Source organism: Oncorhynchus mykiss, chromosome 17 (assembly GCF_013265735.2).
Source record: "Oncorhynchus mykiss isolate Arlee chromosome 17, USDA_OmykA_1.1, whole genome shotgun sequence".
Classification (NCBI taxonomy): domain Eukaryota; kingdom Metazoa; phylum Chordata; class Actinopteri; order Salmoniformes; family Salmonidae; genus Oncorhynchus; species Oncorhynchus mykiss.
In genome coordinates, this window is record NC_048581.1 from 18,609,280 (window position 1) to 18,621,949 (window position 12,670).

General features: G+C 41.6%; 1 protein-coding gene across 1 annotated transcript in view; it reads right to left on the bottom strand.

Moving 5' to 3' along the window:
• LOC118940348 (translation initiation factor IF-2-like) overlaps positions 1–12,670 on the bottom strand; it is a 142,793-nt gene that overhangs the window by 44,946 nt on the left and 85,177 nt on the right. The gene's annotated exons all lie outside the window — the stretch shown is intronic.

Below are 12,670 nucleotides of genomic sequence, written 5' to 3' on the forward strand. Positions count from 1 at the left end.
CCCTACATTCAGAGAAACAGAGAGAAGACTCTACCTTACATTCAGAGAAACAGAGAGAAGACTACCCTACATTCAGAGAAACAGACAGAGAGAAGACTCTACCCTACATTCAGAGAAACAGAGAGAGAGAAGACTCTACCGTACATTCAGAGAAACAGAGAGAGAAGACTCTACCCTACATTCAGAGAAACAGAGAGAAGACTACTCTACATTCTGAGAAACAGAGAGAAGACTACTCTACATTCAGAGAAACAGAGAGAGAGAAGACTCTACCCTACATTCAGAGAAACAGAGAGAGAGAAGACTCTACCCTACATTCAGAGAAACAGAGAGAAGACTCTACCCTACATTCAGAGAAACAGAGAGAAGACTACCCTACATTCAGAGAAACACAGAGAGAGAAGACTCTACCCTACATTCAGAGAAACAGAGAGAAGACTACTCTACATTCAGAGAAACAGAGAGAAGACTCTACCCTACATTCAGAGAAACAGAGAGAAGACTACCCAACATTCAGAGAAACAGAGAGAAGACTCTACCTTACATTCAGAGAAACAGAGCGAAGACTCTACCTTACATTCAGAGAAACAGAGAGAAGACTACCCTACATTCAGAGAAACAGAGAGAGAGAAGACTACCCTACATTCAGAGAAACAGACAGAGAGAAGACTCTACCCTACATTCAGAGAAACAGAGAGAAGACTACTCTACATTCAGAGAAACAGAGAGAAGACTCTACCCTACATTCAGAGAAACAGAGAGAAGACTACCCTACATTCAGAGAAAGAGAGAGAAGACTCTACCCTACATTCAGAGAAACAGAGAGAAGACTACTCTACATTCAGAGAAACACAGAGAGAGAAGACTCTACCCTACATTCAGAGAAACAGAGAGAAGACTACTCTACATTCAGAGAAACAGAGAGAAGACTCTACCCTACATTCAGAGAAACAGAGAGAAGACTACCCTACAGTCAGAGAAACAGAGAGAAGACTCTACCTTACATTCAGAGAAACAGAGAGAAGACTCTACCTTACATTCAGAGAAACAGAGAGAGAGAAGACTCTACCCTACATTCAGAGAAACAGAGAGAAGACTCTACCCTACATTCAGAGAAACAGAGAGAAGACTCTACCCTACATTCAGAGAAACAGAGAGAAGACTACCCAACATTCAGAGAAACAGAGAGAAGACTCTACCGTACATTCAGAGAAACAGAGAGAAGACTATACCCTACATTCAGAGAAACAGAGAGAAGACTACCCTACATTCAGAGAAACACAGAGAGAGAAGACTCTACCCTACATTCAGAGAAACAGAGAGAAGACTCTACCCTACATTCAGAGAAACAGAGAGAAGACTCTACCTTACATTCAGAGAAACAGAGAGAAGACTACCCTACATTCAGAGAAACAGACAGAGAGAAGACTCTACCCTACATTCAGAGAAACAGAGAGAGAGAAGACTCTACCGTACATTCAGAGAAACAGAGAGAGAAGACTCTACCCTACATTCAGAGAAACAGAGAGAAGACTACTCTACATTCTGAGAAACAGAGAGAAGACTACTCTACATTCAGAGAAACAGAGAGAGAGAAGACTCTACCCTACATTCAGAGAAACAGAGAGAGAGAAGACTCTACCCTACATTCAGAGAAACAGAGAGAAGACTCTACCCTACATTCAGAGAAACAGAGAGAAGACTACCCTACATTCAGAGAAACACAGAGAGAGAAGACTCTACCCTACATTCAGAGAAACAGAGAGAAGACTACTCTACATTCAGAGAAACAGAGAGAAGACTCTACCCTACATTCAGAGAAACAGAGAGAAGACTACCCAACATTCAGAGAAACAGAGAGAAGACTCTACCTTACATTCAGAGAAACAGAGAGAAGACTCTACCTTACATTCAGAGAAACAGAGAGAAGACTACCCTACATTCAGAGAAACAGAGAGAACACTACCCTACATTCAGAGAAACAGAGAGAGAGAAGACTACCCTACATTCAGAGAAACAGACAGAGAGAAGACTCTACCCTACATTCAGAGAAACAGAGAGAAGACTACCCTACATTCAGAGAAACAGAGAGAACACTACCCTACATTCAGAGAAACAGAGAGAAGACTACTCTACATTCAGAGAAACAGAGAGAAGACTCTACCCTACATTCAGAGAAACAGAGAGAAGACTCTACCCTACATTCAGAGAAACAGAGAGAAGACTACTCTACATTCAGAGAAACACAGAGAGAGAAGACTCTACCCTACATTCAGAGAAACAGAGAGAAGACTACTCTACATTCAGAGAAACAGAGAGAAGACTCTACCCTACATTCAGAGAAACAGAGAAGACTACCCTACAGTCAGAGAAACAGAGAGAAGACTCTACCTTACATTCAGAGAAACAGAGAGAAGACTCTACCTTACATTCAGAGAAACAGAGAGAGAGAAGACTCTACCCTACATTCAGAGAAACAGAGAGAAGACTCTACCCTACATTCAGAGAAACAGAGAGAAGACTCTACCCTACATTCAGAGAAACAGAGAGAAGACTACCCTACATTCAGAGAAACACAGAGAGAGAAGACTCTACCCTACATTCAGAGAAACAGAGAGAAGACTACTCTACATTCAGAGAAACAGAGAGAAGACTCTACCCTACATTCAGAGAAACAGAGAGAAGACTACCCAACATTCAGAGAAACAGAGAGAAGACTCTACCGTACATTCAGAGAAACAGAGAGAAGACTATACCCTACATTCAGAGAAACAGAGAGAAGACTACCCTACATTCAGAGAAACACAGAGAGAGAAGACTCTACCCTACATTCAGAGAAACAGAGAGAAGACTCTACCTTACATTCAGAGAAACAGAGAGAAGACTACCCTACATTCAGAGAAACAGACAGAGAGAAGACTCTACCCTACATTCAAAGAAACAGAGAGAGAGAAGACTCTACCGTACATTCAGAGAAACAGAGAGAGAAGACTCTACCCTACATTCAGAGAAACAGAGAGAAGACTACTCTACATTCTGAGAAACAGAGAGAAGACTACTCTACATTCAGAGAAACAGAGAGAAGACTCTACCTTACATTCAGAGAAACAGAGAGAAGACTACCCTACATTCAGAGAAACAGACAGAGAGAAGACTCTACCCTACATTCAAAGAAACAGAGAGAGAGAAGACTCTACCGTACATTCAGAGAAACAGAGAGAAGACTCTACCCTACATTCAGAGAAACAGAGAGAAGACTACTCTACATTCTGAGAAACAGAGAGAAGACTACTCTACATTCAGAGAAACAGAGAGAGAGAAGACTCTACCCTACATTCAGAGAAACAGAGAGAAGACTACTCTACATTCAGAGAAACAGAGAGAAGACTCTACCCTACATTCAGAGAAACAGAGAGAAGACTACCCTACATTCAGAGAAACACAGAGAGAGAAGACTCTACCCTACATTCAGAGAAACAGAGAGAAGACTACTCTACATTCAGAGAAACAGAGAGAAGACTACCCAACATTCAGAGAAACAGAGAGAAGACTCTACCTTACATTCAGAGAAACAGAGAGAAGACTCTACCTTACATTCAGAGAAACAGAGAGAAGACTACCCTACATTCAGAGAAACAGAGAGAGAGAAGACTACCCTACATTCAGAGAAACAGACAGAGAGAAGACTCTACCCTACATTCAGAGAAACAGAGAGAAGACTACCCTACATTCAGAGAAACAGAGAGAACACTACCCTACATTCAGAGAAACAGAGAGAAGGCTCTACCCTACATTCAGAGAAACAGAGAGAAGACTACCCTACATTCAGAGAAAGAGAGAGAAGACTCTACCCTACATTCAGAGAAACAGAGAGAAGACTACTCTACATTCAGAGAAACAGAGAGAAGACTCTACCCTACATTCAGAGAAACAGAGAGAAGACTACCCTACAGTCAGAGAAACAGAGAGAAGACTCTACCTTACATTCAGAGAAACAGAGAGAAGACTCTACCTTACATTCAGAGAAACAGAGAGAGAGAAGACTCTACCCTACATTCAGAGAAACAGAGAGAAGACTCTACCCTACATTCAGAGAAACAGAGAGAAGACTCTACCCTACATTCAGAGAAACAGAGAGAAGACTACCCTACATTCAGAGAAACACAGAGAGAGAAGACTCTACACTACATTCAGAGAAACAGAGAGAAGACTACTCTACATTCAGAGAAACAGAGAGAAGACTACTCTACATTCAGAGAAACAGAGAGAAGACTCTACCCTACATTCAGAGAAACAGAGAGAAGACTACCCTACATTCAGAGAAAGAGAGAGAAGACTCTACCCTACATTCAGAGAAACAGAGAGAAGACTACTCTACATTCAGAGAAACACAGAGAGAGAAGACTCTACCCTACATTCAGAGAAACAGAGAGAAGACTACTCTACATTCAGAGAAACAGAGAGAAGACTCTACCCTACATTCAGAGAAACAGAGAGAAGACTACCCTACAGTCAGAGAAACAGAGAGAAGACTCTACCTTACATTCAGAGAAACAGAGAGAAGACTCTACCTTACATTCAGAGAAACAGAGAGAGAGAAGACTCTACCCTACATTCAGAGAAACAGAGAGAAGACTCTACCCTACATTCAGAGAAACAGAGAGAAGACTCTACCCTACATTCAGAGAAACAGAGAGAAGACTACCCAACATTCAGAGAAACAGAGAGAAGACTCTACCGTACATTCAGAGAAACAGAGAGAAGACTATACCCTACATTCAGAGAAACAGAGAGAAGACTACCCTACATTCAGAGAAACACAGAGAGAGAAGACTCTACCCTACATTCAGAGAAACAGAGAGAAGACTCTACCCTACATTCAGAGAAACAGAGAGAAGACTCTACCTTACATTCAGAGAAACAGAGAGAAGACTACCCTACATTCAGAGAAACAGACAGAGAGAAGACTCTACCCTACATTCAGAGAAACAGAGAAAGAGAAGACTCTACCGTACATTCAGAGAAACAGAGAGAGAAGACTCTACCCTACATTCAGAGAAACAGAGAGAAGACTACTCTACATTCTGAGAAACAGAGAGAAGACTACTCTACATTCAGAGAAACAGAGAGAGAGAAGACTCTACCCTACATTCAGAGAAACAGAGAGAGAGAAGACTCTACCCTACATTCAGAGAAACAGAGAGAAGACTCTACCCTACATTCAGAGAAACAGAGAGAAGACTACCCTACATTCAGAGAAACACAGAGAGAGAAGACTCTACCCTACATTCAGAGAAACAGAGAGAAGACTACTCTACATTCAGAGAAACAGAGAGAAGACTCTACCCTACATTCAGAGAAACAGAGAGAAGACTACCCAACATTCAGAGAAACAGAGAGAAGACTCTACCTTACATTCAGAGAAACAGAGAGAAGACTCTACCTTACATTCAGAGAAACAGAGAGAAGACTACCCTACATTCAGAGAAACAGAGAGAGAGAAGACTACCCTACATTCAGAGAAACAGAGAGAAGACTACCCTACATTCAGAGAAACAGAGAGAACACTACCCTACATTCAGAGAAACAGAGAGAAGACTACTCTACATTCAGAGAAACAGAGAGAAGACTCTACCCTACATTCAGAGAAACAGAGAGAAGACTCTACCCTACATTCAGAGAAACAGAGAGAAGACTACTCTACATTCAGAGAAACACAGAGAGAGAAGACTCTACCCTACATTCAGAGAAACAGAGAGAAGACTACTCTACATTCAGAGAAACAGAGAGAAGACTCTACCCTACATTCAGAGAAACAGAGAGAAGACTACCCTACAGTCAGAGAAACAGAGAGAAGACTCTACCTTACATTCAGAGAAACAGAGAGAAGACTCTACCTTACATTCAGAGAAACAGAGAGAGAGAAGACTCTACCCTACATTCAGAGAAACAGAGAGAAGACTCTACCCTACATTCAGAGAAACAGAGAGAAGACTCTACCCTACATTCAGAGAAACAGAGAGAAGACTACACTACATTCAGAGAAACACAGAGAGAGAAGACTCTACCCTACATTCAGAGAAACAGAGAGAAGACTACTCTACATTCAGAGAAACAGAGAGAAGACTCTACCCTACATTCAGAGAAACAGAGAGAAGACTACCCAACATTCAGAGAAACAGAGAGAAGACTACCGTACATTCAGAGAAACAGAGAGAAGACTATACCCTACATTCAGAGAAACAGAGAGAAGACTACCCTACATTCAGAGAAACACAGACAGAGAAGACTCTACCCTACATTCAGAGAAACAGAGAGAAGACTCTACCCTACATTCAGAGAAACAGAGAGAAGACTCTACCTTACATTCAGAGAAACAGAGAGAAGACTACCCTACATTCAGAGAAACAGACAGAGAGAAGACTCTACCCTACATTCAAAGAAACAGAGAGAGAGAAGACTCTACCGTACATTCAGAGAAACAGAGAGAGAAGACTCTACCCTACATTCAGAGAAACAGAGAGAAGACTACTCTACATTCTGAGAAACAGAGAGAAGACTACTCTACATTCAGAGAAACAGAGAGAAGACTCTACCTTACATTCAGAGAAACAGAGAGAAGACTACCCTACATTCAGAGAAACAGACAGAGAGAAGACTCTACCCTACATTCAAAGAAACAGAGAGAGAAGACTCTACCGTACATTCAGAGAAACAGAGAGAGAAGACTCTACCCTACATTCAGAGAAACAGAGAGAAGACTACTCTACATTCTGAGAAACAGAGAGAAGACTACTCTACATTCAGAGAAACAGAGAGAGAGAAGACTCTACCCTACATTCAGAGAAACAGAGAGAAGACTACTCTACATTCAGAGAAACAGAGAGAAGACTCTACCCTACATTCAGAGAAACAGAGAGAAGACTACCCTACATTCAGAGAAACACAGAGAGAGAAGACTCTACCCTACATTCAGAGAAACAGAGAGAAGACTACTCTACATTCAGAGAAACAGAGAGAAGACTACCCAACATTCAGAGAAACAGAGAGAAGACTCTACCTTACATTCAGAGAAACAGAGAGAAGACTCTACCTTACATTCAGAGAAACAGAGAGAAGACTACCCTACATTCAGAGAAACAGAGAGAGAGAAGACTACCCTACATTCAGAGAAACAGACAGAGAGAAGACTCTACCCTACATTCAGAGAAACAGAGAGAAGACTACCCTACATTCAGAGAAACAGAGAGAACACTACCCTACATTCAGAGAAACAGAGAGAAGGCTCTACCCTACATTCAGAGAAACAGAGAGAAGACTACCCTACATTCAGAGAAAGAGAGAGAAGACTCTACCCTACATTCAGAGAAACAGAGAGAAGACTACTCTACATTCAGAGAAACAGAGAGAAGACTCTACCCTACATTCAGAGAAACAGAGAGAAGACTACCCTACAGTCAGAGAAACAGAGAGAAGACTCTACCTTACATTCAGAGAAACAGAGAGAAGACTCTACCTTACATTCAGAGAAACAGAGAGAGAGAAGACTCTACCCTACATTCAGAGAAACAGAGAGAAGACTCTACCCTACATTCAGAGAAACAGAGAGAAGACTCTACCCTACATTCAGAGAAACAGAGAGAAGACTACCCTACATTCAGAGAAACACAGAGAGAGAAGACTCTACACTACATTCAGAGAAACAGAGAGAAGACTACTCTACATTCAGAGAAACAGAGAGAAGACTCTACCCTACATACAGAGAAACAGAGAGAAGACTACCCAACATTCAGAGAAACAGAGAGAAGACTCTACCGTACATTCAGAGAAACAGAGAGAAAACTATACCCTACATTCAGAGAAACAGAGAGAAGACTACCCTACATTCAGAAAAACACAGAGAGAGAAGACTCTACCCTACATTCAGAGAAACAGAGAGAAGACTCTACCCTACATTCAGAGAAACAGAGAGAAGACTCTACCTTACATTCAGAGAAACAGAGAGAAGACTACCCTACATTCAGAGAAACAGACAGAGAGAAGACTCTACCCTACATTCAGAGAAACAGAGAGAGAGAAGACTCTACCGTACATTCAGAGAAACAGAGAGAGAAGACTCTACCCTACATTCAGAGAAACAGAGAGAAGACTACTCTACATTCTGAGAAACAGAGAGAAGACTACTCTACATTCAGAGAAACAGAGAGAGAGAAGACTCTACCCTACATTCAGAGAAACAGAGAGAAGACTACTCTACATTCAGAGAAACAGAGAGAAGACTCTACCCTACATTCAGAGAAACAGAGAGAAGACTACCCTACATTCAGAGAAACACAGAGAGAGAAGACTCTACCCTACATTCAGAGAAACAGAGAGAAGACTACTCTACATTCAGAGAAACAGAGAGAAGACTACCCAACATTCAGAGAAACAGAGAGAAGACTCTACCTTACATTCAGAGAAACAGAGAGAAGACTCTACCTTACATTCAGAGAAACAGAGAGAAGACTACCCTACATTCAGAGAAACAGAGAGAGAGAAGACTACCCTACATTCAGAGAAACAGACAGAGAGAAGACTCTACCCTACATTCAGAGAAACAGAGAGAAGACTACCCTACATTCAGAGAAACAGAGAGAACACTACCCTACATTCAGAGAAACAGAGAGAAGGCTCTACCCTACATTCAGAGAAACAGAGAGAAGACTACCCTACATTCAGAGAAAGAGAGAGAAGACTCTACCCTACATTCAGAGAAACAGAGAGAAGACTACTCTACATTCAGAGAAACACAGAGAGAGAAGACTCTACCCTACATTCAGAGAAACAGAGAGAAGACTACTCTACATTCAGAGAAACAGAGAGAAGACTCTACCCTACATTCAGAGAAACAGAGAGAAGACTACCCTACAGTCAGAGAAACAGAGAGAAGACTCTACCTTACATTCAGAGAAACAGAGAGAAGACTCTACCTTACATTCAGAGAAACAGAGAGAGAGAAGACTCTACCCTACATTCAGAGAAACAGAGAGAAGACTCTACCCTACATTCAGAGAAACAGAGAGAAGACTCTACCCTACATTCAGAGAAACAGAGAGAAGACTACCCTACATTCAGAGAAACACAGAGAGAGAAGACTCTACCCTACATTCAGAGAAACAGAGAGAAGACTACCCTACATTCAGAGAAACACAGAGAGAGAAGACTCTACCCTACATTCAGAGAAACAGAGAGAAGACTACTCTACATTCAGAGAAACAGAGAGAAGACTCTACCCTACATTCAGAGAAACAGAGAGAAGACTACCCAACATTCAGAGAAACAGAGAGAAGACTCTACCGTACATTCAGAGAAACAGAGAGAAGACTATACCCTACATTCAGAGAAACAGAGAGAAGACTACCCTACATTCAGAGAAACACAGAGAGAGAAGACTCTACCCTACATTCAGAGAAACAGAGAGAAGACTCTACCCTACATTCAGAGAAACAGAGAGAAGACTCTACCTTACATTCAGAGAAACAGAGAGAAGACTACCCTACATTCAGAGAAACAGACAGAGAGAAGACTCTACCCTACATTCAGAGAAACAGAGAGAGAGAAGACTCTACCGTACATTCAGAGAAACAGAGAGAGAGAAGACTCTACCCTACATTCAGAGAAACAGAGAGAAGACTACTCTACATTCAGAGAAACAGAGAGAAGACTCTACCCTACATTCAGAGAAACAGAGAGAAGACTACCCTACATTCAGAGAAACACAGAGAGAGAAGACTCTACCCTACATTCAGAGAAACAGAGAGAAGACTACTCTACATTCAGAGAAACAGAGAAGACTACCCAACATTCAGAGAAACAGAGAGAAGACTCTACCTTACATTCAGAGAAACAGAGAGAAGACACTACCTTACATTCAGAGAAACAGAGAGAGAGAAGACTACCCTACATTCAGAGAAACAGACAGAGAGAAGACTCTACCCTACATTCAGAGAAACAGAGAGAAGACTACCCTACATTCAGAGAAACAGAGAGAACACTACCCTACATTCAGAGAAACAGAGAGAAGGCTCTACCCTACATTCAGAGAAACAGAGAGAAGACTACCCTACATTCAGAGAAAGAGAGAGAAGACTCTACCCTACATTCAGAGAAACAGAGAGAAGACTACTCTACATTCAGAGAAACACAGAGAGAGAAGACTCTACCCTACATTCAGAGAAACAGAGAGAAGACTACTCTACATTCAGAGAAACAGAGAGAGAAGACTCTACCCTACATTCAGAGAAACAGAGAGAAGACTACTCTACATTCAGAGAAACAGAGAGAAGACTCTACCCTACATTCAGAGAAACAGAGAGAAGACTCTACCCTACATTCAGAGAAACAGAGAGAAGACTACCCTACAGTCAGAGAAACAGAGAGAAGACTCTACCTTACATTCAGAGAAACAGAGAGAAGACTCTACCTTACATTCAGAGAAACAGAGAGAGAGAAGACTCTACCCTACATTCAGAGAAACAGAGAGAAGACTCTACCCTACATTCAGAGAAACAGAGAGAAGACTCTACCCTACATTCAGAGAAACAGAGAGAAGACTACCCTACATTCAGAGAAACACAGAGAGAGAAGACTCTACCCTACATTCAGAGAAACAGAGAGAAGACTACTCTACATTCAGAGAAACAGAGAGAAGACTCTACCCTACATTCAGAGAAACAGAGAGAAGACTACCCAACATTCAGAGAAACAGAGAGAAGACTATACCGTACATTCAGAGAAACAGAGAGAAGACTATACCCTACATTCAGAGAAACAGAGAGAAGACTACCCTACATTCAGAAAAACACAGAGAGAGAAGACTCTACCCTACATTCAGAGAAACAGAGAGAAGACTCTACCCTACATTCAGAGAAACAGAGAGAAGACTCTACCTTACATTCAGAGAAACAGAGAGAAGACTACCCTACATTCAGAGAAACAGACAGAGAGAAGACTCTACCCTACATTCAGAGAAACAGAGAGAGAGAAGACTCTACCGTACATTCAGAGAAACAGAGAGAGAAGACTCTACCCTACATTCAGAGAAACAGAGAGAAGACTACTCTACATTCTGAGAAACAGAGAGAAGACTACTCTACATTCAGAGAAACAGAGAGAAGACTCTACCCTACATTCAGAGAAACAGAGAGAAGACTACCCTACATTCAGAGAAACACAGAGAGAGAAGACTCTACCCTACATTCAGAGAAACAGAGAGAAGACTACTCTACATTCAGAGAAACAGAGAGAAGACTACCCAACATTCAGAGAAACAGAGAGAAGACTCTACCTTACATTCAGAGAAACAGAGAGAAGACTCTACCTTACATTCAGAGAAACAGAGAGAAGACTACCCTACATTCAGAGAAACAGAGAGAGAGAAGACTACCCTACATTCAGAGAAACAGACAGAGAGAAGACTCTACCCTACATTCAGAGAAACAGAGAGAAGACTACCCTACATTCAGAGAAACAGAGAGAACACTACCCTACATTCAGAGAAACAGAGAGAAGGCTCTACCCTACATTCAGAGAAACAGAGAGAAGACTACCCTACATTCAGAGAAAGAGAGAGAAGACTCTACCCTACATTCAGAGAAACAGAGAGAAGACTACTCTACATTCAGAGAAACAGAGAGAAGACTACCCTACATTCAGAGAAACAGAGACAAGACTACCCTACAGTCAGAGAAACAGAGAGAAGACTCTACCTTACATTCAGAGAAACAGAGAGAAGACTCTACCTTACATTCAGAGAAACAGAGAGAAAAATACCCTACATTCAGAGAAACAGAGAGAGAGAAGACTCTACCCTACTTTCAGAGAAACAGAGAGAAGACTATACCCTACATTCAGAGAAACAGAGAGAACACTACCCTACATTCAGAGAAACAGAGAGAAGACTACCCTACATTCAGAGAAACACAGAGAGAGAAGACTCTACCCTACATTCAGAGAAACAGAGAGAAGACTACTCTACATTCTGAGAAACAGAGAGAAGACTACTCTACATTCAGAGAAACAGAGAGAGAGAAGACTCTACCCTACATTCAGAGGAACAGAGAGAAGACTCTACCCTACATTCAGAGAAACAGAGAGAAGACTCTACCCTACATTCAGAGAAACAGAGAGAAGACTACCCTACAGTCAGAGAAACAGAGAGAGAAGACTACCCTACATTCAGAGAAACAGACAGAGAGAAGACTCTACCCTACATTCAGAGAAACAGAGAAGACTACCCTACATTCAGAGAAACAGAGAGAAGACTCTACCCTACATTCAGAGAAACAGAGAGAAGACTCTACCTTACATTCAGAGAAACAGAGAGAAGACTACCCTACATTCAGAGAAACAGACAGAGAGAAGACTCTACCCTACATTCAGAGAAACAGAGAGAGAGAAGACTCTACCGTACATTCAGAGAAACAGAGAGAGAAGACTCTACCCTACATTCAGAGAAACAGAGAGAAGACTACTCTACATTCTGAGAAACAGAGAGAAGACTACTCTACATTCAGAGAAACAGAGAGAGAGAAGACTCTACCCTACATTTAGAGAAACAGAGAGAGAGAAGACTCTACCCTACATTCAGAGAAACAGAGAGAAGACTACCCTACATTCAGAGAAACAG